This window comes from Pongo pygmaeus, chromosome 14, assembly GCF_028885625.2.
Source record: "Pongo pygmaeus isolate AG05252 chromosome 14, NHGRI_mPonPyg2-v2.0_pri, whole genome shotgun sequence".
Classification (NCBI taxonomy): Eukaryota; Metazoa; Chordata; class Mammalia; order Primates; family Hominidae; genus Pongo; species Pongo pygmaeus.
In genome coordinates, this window is record NC_072387.2 from 2,690,001 (window position 1) to 2,700,000 (window position 10,000).

A 10,000-nucleotide genomic window follows, 5' to 3' on the forward strand; every position below is an offset into this window, starting at 1 on the left:
TCTGTCTCTGTCTGTTTCTCTCTGTCTGTCTGTCTTTCTCTCTGTTTCTCTCTGTCTGTATGTCTTTCTCTCTCTCTCTGTCTCTTTCTTTCTCTCTGTCTCTCTGTCTGTCTCTGTCTCTGTGTGTGTGTGTGTCTGCCTTCTGTCTAACTCTTACTCTCTTTCTCTGCCTGTCTGTCTGTCTCTCTCTGTCTCTCTCCCTTCCTGTCTCTGTTTCTCTCTCTTTCTGTTTCTCTCTGTCTCTGTCCATCTCTGTCTTTCTCTGTCTGTCTCTTTATCTGTCTCTCTCTCTTTCTGTCTTTCTCTCTTTCTGTATCGTTGTCTCTCTCCGTCTGTCTCTCTCTGTCTCTGTCTCTCTCTCTCTCTCTGTCTGGCTGTCTGGCTGTCTCTCTCCCTTCCTGTCTCTGTTTCTCTCTTTCTGTTTCTCTCTCTGTCTCTGTCCATCTCTGTCTTTCTCTGTCTGTCTCTTTATCTGTCTCTCTCTCTTTTTGTCTTTCTCTCTTTCTGTATCGTTGTCGCTCTCCATCTGTCTCTCTCTGTCTCTGTCTCTGTCTCTCTCTCTCTCTCTCTCTCTCTCTGTCTCGGTCTCTGGCTCTCGCTATCTCCCGCCCTCTCTTTTTTTTTTTTTTTTTTTTTTTTTTTTGCAAAATAAGCTCAAGCACATCTAATCTAATCCATTACCAAGGCCTGAATTCTTAACTTCTGACATCCCAGATTTCCTCTCCCTACAGAATGCTGTACAGAACTGGCGAGTTGATTTCTGGACTTGGATACCTCATAGGTACTACATATGAATAAAGATCCAACCCTCAAATCTGGGGTTGCTTCTCCCTCGACTGTCTCGAAAAATCGTACCTCTGTTCACCTAGGATGCTGGGATGGTTTTCTCAATGTGCATCTGCCCGTGTCCTGCGTGACCTGTGACCGAGCCCTGCCCGTTGGGTCTCAAATATGTATCCGCAAACACTTCTCTCCATTTCCACAAGTACCCACGGCCCCTTGTGGAACCACTGGCTCTTTGAAAAAAATCCCAGAAGTGGTTTTGGCTTTTTGGCTAGGAGGCCTAAGGCCTGCTGAGAACTTCCCTGTCCGGGATCCTGTGTGAACAAAAGTGTCTCTGCTGGGAGCTGGGACCCTCGGGACCATGCTTGCTGGCGCTGGATGAGTCTCTGGAAGGACGCACGGGACTCCGCAAAGCTGGCCTGTCCCACCGAGGTCAAATGGATACCTCTGCGTCGGCCCGAGGCCTCCAACGTACATCACCGTCACCAACCGTCACCGTCAGCATCCTTGTGAGCCTGGCCAAGGCCCCGACTCCGGGGAGACTCTTGGGAGCCCGGCCTTCATCGGCTACAGTCCAAAGGGATGGTGACTCCACCCACAAGGTCCCCACTGAACTGCGAAGACGTGGAGCGTAGGTCAGAGAGGGGACTAGGAGGGGAGACGTCCTGACAGGCGATGAGTTCCCTAGGCTCTGGCCACCCCACCCACGTCCCACGTCCCACATCCCAAGTCCCGGGCACCCACGGGACACCGCCGCTTTATCCCCTCCTCTGTCCACAGCCGGCCCCACCCCACCAAGCAACCCACGCACACACGCTGGAGGTTACAAAACCACACGGTGTGAACAGAGCCTGACGGAGCGAGAGCCCATTTCACGAGGTGGGGGGGTGGGGGTGGGGGTGGGGCTGGGGTGGGGGTTGCGGGGTCTGCAGAGAGCCCGAGTCTCCCTCTCGGGTGGCTGACAGGCTCGAAATGAATATCGCTTCTTGGGCGGAGGGGCTTCCTTAGGCCATCACTGCTTGCCTGCAGCGGGACTACCTCTCACACCCTCCCTTGAGGCCACAAAATAGATTCCACCCCACCCCTCGACGTTTCCTCCGGGGGCCGGATGTATCCTGTTCGAGAGACCTGAGCCTGACGGGTTGAATGAAACACCTTTATTGGCTTTGTGTGTTTGTTTGTTTCTGAGATGGAGTCTTGCTCTGTCCCCCATGCTGGAGTGCAGTGGCGTGATCTCAGCTCACGGCAACCTCTGCCTCCTGGGTTCCAGTCATTCTCCTGCACTTGAACCAGAGAGACTGCCACCGTGGCCGGCTCATTTTTTTCTTTTTAGTAGACACGGGGTTTCGCCCTCTTTCATTGGTTTTCACTGCAGATTCTAGATTCCAGCCACACCTCCTCGTTCTGTGCCACAGAAAGACTTTTTTTTTTTTTTTCTTAAAAGCACAACATATCTGCTTGATTTGAGTGGCTTCCTATATCATTATCATTGTGTTAGAGATGAAGAAAAGGTATTAAACACCGTGCTAGTGATAGTCAAAGTGAAAACAAAAGAACGGCTATCTATTTTGTAGTTAGAATAAAGTGGCTCAGTATTGAGAGCTACCTAAATATGTCAGCATTTAAACTCTTCCTAGTAAAAGCTTGCCGATCTGAATAATCCTCCTTTAAACACAATTTTTGATACGGTTAAGTTTTTTTAAGAATGCGACTCCTGCGAAATAGCTGAACGGACGATACACATTTAAAAAGCAAACGACACAAGGATCAACCAGACTTGGGAAAAAATCAAAAAACAACACAAGTCTCATGAAGAACTGAGTTCTTAAAATGTCACGGAGAACACGGCCGTCGGAAGAGAAGGCAGTATCGGCAAGTTGATTGTTACATTGGTCAGCGATAGCTAGCACTATTATGTTTTTGGCCATCTTTCAGGAGATGTAACTACTACAGCAGAATGAGATATCACCCACTAAACAACATAGTCACAAATCAAAAAATGTTTTAGTAATCTAATGCTTCAGATTCAGAAGCAAATCCAATGAAAAAACTCCACTGCTGTAACAATTAACCCACCCCAAAGATAACCGTATCTGACAAGAAAACGACCACAGGCTTATGACTTCAGAATTATACTTTCTCTTGATATTCATTTATGTATTTATTTATTTTTTTTATTTTCTTTTCTTGAGGGGGCGTCTCGCTCTGTCGCCCAGCGTGGAGCGCAATGGCGTGATCTCGGCTCACTGCAACCTCCACCTCTCCGGGTTCAAGAGATTCTCCCACCTCAGCCTCCCGAGTAGCTGGGACCACAGGCGCCCACCACCACGCCCAGCTAATTTTTCTACTTTTAATAGAGGCGGGGTTTCACCATGTTGGCCGGGATGGTCTCGATCCCTTGACCTTGTGACCCGCCCGCCTCGGCCTCCCAGAGTGCCGGGATGACAGGCGTGAGCCACCGCGCCCGGCCTTCTCTTGAGGTTTTAACTATTAAGTCAGCCCAGAAAAATACAATAAATGTCAACAGTCAGTATGGTGTTGAGGCGGAAGTAGGACCACGCTTTTTCATATCTTATTCAGTTGATCACCATACGACCCAGGTAGACATTTCCTGTGTGTCTACTGACACACGAGCACAAAACAGTGAAACAGAGAGACCGCTGAATAAAAGAAGGGGACGCTCAGTTCTTCATAGTAACGCCATAGACTGGAACACTGTCACAAAGCAGCAGCTAGTGAATCGTTTCCATATTTTTTTCTATTATCCAATAAGTGAATGATGCTATTCCTTTCCAATCTCCCAAGCCCTTTTTGTCCCCATCACCGCTGCGGTGCTCGAACAAAAAGTAACAAATCAAGTAACAAAACTAAAGAAACACACACACACACACACACACACACACACACACACACACACACACACACACACACACACACACACACACACACACACACACACACCCTAAAGACAACTACGGTATCTGCAAAAGTCTGGTAGAAGACAGAAACTGTTGAGTATAAGGATCTGGTATTCTATTATCATGAGTTCATTTAAGAGTTTGTGCAAGACATACATTTCATAAGAAAACATCTTAGTTAGAAGTTATTGACCAGCGTGTACCATCCCTAGGTATTCGTCACCAAATTCATGACAATAAAGAGCTATCTAACAAGAAAAATTAGCGAGTACCGGCACCATCCCTAAGACTTTGTCTTTACGCTTCCTGACCACTCACCATGCATTGCAATGTCTAGGACTGACTCTGATAGCATTTCGAAATCAAGCTAAGGCTTTGTCCAATTCTTCAGTGAAGACACACTCACGCCCTAAGACGGTATAGGCGTAAGCATCATTTGGATCCACCTCGATAGTTCTCTGGAAGAATTTAATGGCAATATCCTGTTCCCGTTGCAGACTGCAACGGGTCCCTGCAGCACACCAGGCCTCTGGCTGGAGAACTTTTATCCATGTCTGTGAAGTCTTTTGACAGAACTGAAAGAGCAACATCTTTCGGAGGATGCCAAAGTGTTGTAGTGTAGATCTCCATGCCTTCGACTCTATAATTCTCCCTCCTTCTAACCTCTGAGAATATTCTTTCAGGTCGCATGGACTCTGAAAGTTTAAAACGGGCCCTTCCAATTTGGCGCAGTACCCAACCGGTATTGTTGTCTTTATGCTTCCTGACCACTTACCATGCATTGCAATGTCTAGGACTGACTCTGATAGCATTTCGAAATCAAGCTAAGGCTTTGTCCAATTCTTCAGTGAAGACACACTCACGCCCTAAGACGGTATAGGCGTAAGCATCATTTGGATCCACTTCGATAGTTCTCTGGAAGAATTTAATGGCAATATCCTGTTCCCGTTGCAGACTGCAACGGGTCCCTGCAGCACACCAGGCCTCTGGCTGGAGAACTTTTATCCATGTCTGTGAAGTCTTTCGACAGAACTGAAAGAGCAACATCTTTTGGAGGATGCCAAAGTGTTGTAGTGTAGATCTCCATGCCTTCCACTCTATAATTCTCCCTCCTTCTAACCTCTGAGAATATTCTTTCAGGTCGCACGGACTCTGAAAGTTGAAAACGGGCCCTTCCAATTTGGCGCAGTACCCAACCGGTATTCTAGTGGTGAGAAGGTAGATGGCTCAAAATATGGATAGCTTCTTTGCGGTGGTAAGAACACAAAGCTAAATAACCTTTCCCCCTTTCACGAAGAAGGCTCATCAAGCCTTCTGCTGCTGCTTTTTGTAGATGAAAAGCCTGAATCTGAGGTGTGATTGCGGCTCTTTTCTCTTCTGAAACGATGGAAGAGTCCAGTTTTGTCATTTCCAGGCTATCGTTTATGTTAGGTTGTGGTGTACCTCCTTTATTAGTTCTACTTTTTGTTTTTCTGCTTGGGATTTCAGGTGGAAACTTCATTTTAAATTTTTTCCTATTATCCTTGGTTGTGGAGCTGTCACTAATCAAGAGTCGCGAATTTCTTCGAGGTCGTGCATTTGGGGGAGACGCCATAGTGGGGCTCAACACCTGAGGCGTTCCACTCGTTTGTGGACCAGAACTTTGTGTTTTTGCAAGAATTGGAGTGACCTTTCGGCTGATTCCCCTCTGCGAGAAGACAGACTGTGTTCCGGTTTGGCCGATTCTGGCAACAGACTTTTTTGAAGGGGCTCCGGTGGGTGGCACGTCAATTACAGAAGGTGTCTCAAAGCGGTGTAGTTTTGTAAATAGGATCCATCTCCGGGACTCGAGGTTTCTACTGGCAAAGTCCCAACACTTGGGGTGAATGGACCAACAGCTGCTGGCCCTCCTAATAAACTTCGACCGGTGTTTGGTTCATTTTGCATCTGTTTAGATCACATGGAAGTTCCCGTTCCCAGTGGGACAGTATCAGGTGAAATGACAGCTGAATCCATAGAAGACACTGGGGAATCTGTATTCAAGGAGTACTTTGAATTGGAAGATTCTAAACTCAATCTGTTTAATTCAATGGTGTCCTGGGGTGTTTCCGTAAGAACGGTCTCAGGCTGTCTGTGACATAAGCTAGGACGAGGTACTTGTGTGGGGCAACACTTGGACAGACAGTTGCCAAAGTTCTGTAAAGATGTGAATGGAAGTGTTTGGTCAGGATCTTGCTTTTTCACCTACTTCACATAATGATTCAAAGGGATACCAGAGGAAAGGATTTCAACTAAGGCCCTGTTGGTCACATTCTGATCCTTTGGCAAGCCGATCCGTCTTGCGATATGCGTGTCCCGGCAATGAGAGAGTAAAGCGAGCTGAATCACCAGACTCAGTAAAAATATCGTCATGGCTTTTCTGCTTAGGAAACACTCCACCCGATAAGATGTGTTCCCCTTCTGCAAGCTTGCTGAGATCCACGCAACATTTTGCAAGCCGGTATTTGCATGGCGGTGCAGTACCACTGTGTCCTTTCCAGAGTCTATATGCTTTATAGGCCTTTCCTGAGGGGTAAGGACAGGTCACCAGTGAAAACAAGGCTTCTTCTGAGGGTACTTCTGCATAAAGGCGTTCTGCGAGGAAAACCGCATCTCGGTAAGCGCAGCGGTTTAGTGCTTGCCATAGAGCAGCCTGGACGGGTTCCTGCAGCACCGTCATCCTCGAGGCTCAGGCCCACTTTCTGCAGTGCCTCAGGCATCCCCCCACCCCACACCGCCCGCACCCCACCGCCACCCCACTCCCGTAGCGGCTATGGCCCGGCCAGGCCAGCCCCGGCTCGTTTAAAGTCACCAGCGGGACCGTTCCCGGGGGATGGGGGAGGCCGAGCCCGAATGACTTCTCTATCCTGCCGACTCTGGAAAGCCCGGCCCCTTGTGATCCGTTGCAAACCGAGAGTCACCTCGTGTTTGGAACACGGATCCGCTCCCAAGTTCAGTGGGGGGGATGTGAGGGATGTGGCATGTAGGACGAAGGACTCTCTTCCTTCTGATTCGGTCTGCACAGCGGGGCCTAGGGCTGGAGCTCTCTCCGTGCGGACCGCTGACTCCCTCTACCTTGGGTTCCATCGGCCCCACCCTGGAACACGGGCCTCGGCAGATTCTGGCCCTTCCTGGCCCTTAAGTCGCTGTCAGAAACCCCATCTCGTGCTCGGATGCCCTCGAATGACTGTGGCTCGCACCTCTCTGGAAACATTGGCGATCTCTCCTCTACGCGCGGCCACCTGAAACCACAGGCGCTCGGGACACTCGTGCTTTCAGGAGAGAATGCTGAGAGTCTCTTGCCGACTCTCTCTTGACTTGAGTTCTTCATGGGTGTGTGGTGAGGACGTAGTGAGACCAGACGTATTAACTCAGGCCGGGTGCTGGTGGCTCACGCCTGTAACCCCAACGCTTTGGGAGGCCGAGGCCGTAGGATCCCTTGAGGAATCGCCTAACCCTGGGGAGGTTGAGGCTGCAGTGAGCGAGCCATAATGGTGTCACTGTGCTCCAGTCTGGGCGAAAGACAGAGTGAGGCCCTGTCACAGGCAGGCAGGCAGGGAGGCAGGCAGGCAGGCAGGCAGGCAGGCAGGCAGGCAGGCTGGCAGGCAACAGTTGTACTATGTTCTTCTCAGGGCAGGAAGCAGAAATAACAGAATACAGCACTTCATTTTTTTTTTCCTTGGGACGGAGTGTCACTCTTGGTGCCCACGCTGGAGTGCAGTGGCACCATCTCGGCTCACCGCAACCTCCACCTGCCGTGTTCAAGCGATTCTCCTGCCTCAGCCTCCTGAGAGTAGCTGGGATTACAGGCATGGGCCACCACACCCGGCTGATTTTGTATTGTTAGTAGAGACGGCATTTCTCCATGTGGGTCAGGCTGGTCTCGAACTGGCGACCCCAGGTGATCTCCCCACCTCGGCCTCCCAAAGTGCTGGGATGGCAGGCGTGAGCCATCGCGCCCGGCCGGCTACACTTTTTTATTTTTATTTTTTTTTAGTTTTCAATTTTAACGTATTTATTTATTTGCTATTCTTTATTCATTCATTCATTCATTCATTCATTTATTCATTTATTTATTTATTTATTTATTTATTTATTTTCGAGACAGACTCTCGCTCTGTTGCCCAGGCTGGAGGGCAGCGGCGCGATCTCGGCTCACTGCAAGCTCTGCCTCCCGGTTTCACGCCATTCTCCTGCCTCAGCCTCCCGAGTAGCTGGGACTACAGGCGCCCGCCACCGTACCTGGCTACTTTTTTGTATTTTGAGTAGAGATGGGTATTCACCGTGGTAGCCAGGATGGTCTCGATCTCCTGACCCCGTGATCCGTCCGCCTCGGCCTCCCACAGTGCTGGGATGACAGGCGTGAGCCACCGCCCCCGGCCTATTTATCTATTTATTAACTTTGAGTCCAGGTTATGGAACCAGTTAGTTTTTGTATTTTTGTTTGAGACGAGGTCTCACCATGTTGCCAAGGCTTGGATCGAAGGATCCACCTGCGCTCGGCCTCCCAAGAGTGCGGGGATGACAGGCACGAGCCTACCGCGCCCAGACTCCCGCCTCCGCCCCCCCCCCCACCGCTTGTCTTCCCGATAGTTTCAGGGCAGAGTGTTTGGCTTTGGCTGGCCTGCTTAAATTCATTCTAAATAGAAATTTGGGACGTCATCTTCTGGCCTCATGGACTGTGAGCTGAGGAGTCCCCTGGTCTGTGTATCACAGGACGGGACACGAAAGGAGGAGAAAAATCGTAACGTTCGAAATAGGTAATTTTGTGATACAGAAATACACGGATTCACCCAAAACACAGAAACCAGTCTTTTAGAAATTGCCTTAGTCCTGGTGTCTGTGCCGGTGATTCTTTTCGGTTTGGACCTTGACTGAGAGAATTCCCAGTCGGTCTCTCGTCTCTGGACGGAAGTTCCAGATGATCCGATGGGTGGGGACTTAGGCTGTGTCCCCCCAGGGGCCCTGGTCGATTAGTTGTGGGGAATCGCCTCCATCCTTCCCCGCACATCCTTCCCCGCCCCCCCCTAAGGGGATCCCAATTCATTCCGGGCTGACACTCTCATTGGCAGACGTCGGGCATCACCTAGCGGCCACTGTTGCTCTGAAAACGGAGGCCTCGCAGAGGAAGGAAGCACCAGGCCGCCTGCGCACAGCCTGGGGCAACTGTGTCTTCTCCACCGCCCCCGCCCCCACCTCCAAGTTCCTCCCTCCCTCGTTGCCTAGGAAATCGCCACTTTGACGACTGGGTCTGATTGACCTTTGATCAGGCAAAAACAAGCAAACACATAAATAAATAGAATAACACAGAAATAACTAACGAAATAAAATAAGTCAATACAATGCATTCCAATACAATACAATGCAACGCAACACAACACAACGCAACGCAACACAACACTACACAACGCAACACAATACAATACAACGCAATACAATACAATACAATACAACAGGCCGGGCGCGGTGGCTCATGCCTGTCATCCCATCACTTTGGGAGGCCGAGGTGGACGCATCACCTGAAGTCGGGAGTCGGAGACAAGCCTGACCAACATGGGGAAATCCCGTCTCAATTGAAAATACAAAATTAGCCGGGTGTGGTAGCGCATGCCTATAATCCCAGCTGCTAGGAAGGCTGAGGCAGGAGAATCGCTTGAACCTGGGAAGCGGAGGTTGCGGTGAGCCGAGATCGCGCCGTCGCACCCCAGTCTGAGCAACAAGAGCGAAACTCCGTCTCAGAAAAATAAAATCAAATAAATAAACACATAAATTAAAATAAACAAAGAAAATAAAATAAAGCAAACAAATAGGCCCCGCGCGGTGGCTCAAGCCTGTCATAGCCAGCACTTTGGGCGGCCAAGGCCGGTGGATCACGAGGCGGTCAGACCAGCAGGGCCAGTATGGCGAAACCCCATCTCTCCTCACAATACACAAAATTAGCCGGGCGCGGTGCTGTACTGTCTGTAATCCCAGCTACTCGGGAGGCCGAGCTGAGGCAGGGGAATCGCTTGAACCTGGGAGGCGGAGGTTGCGGTGAGCCGAGATCGCGCCACCGCACCCCAGCCTGGGCGACAGAGCGAGACTCCGTCTCAAAAAAAAGGAAAATAAAACTGACATGAAAGAAAATACTTAAAAAGTGAGTTTCCGGGAAAAAAGAAAAAAAAAAAAAAAAAGAGAACCCCGCCCCCCCACAGTGACGTACACAGACCCCTCTCGCCTTTCGAGGCACCAGACACGTTAGGAACGATGCGTACTTTCTTTTTTTAACGGAATTTTATTTT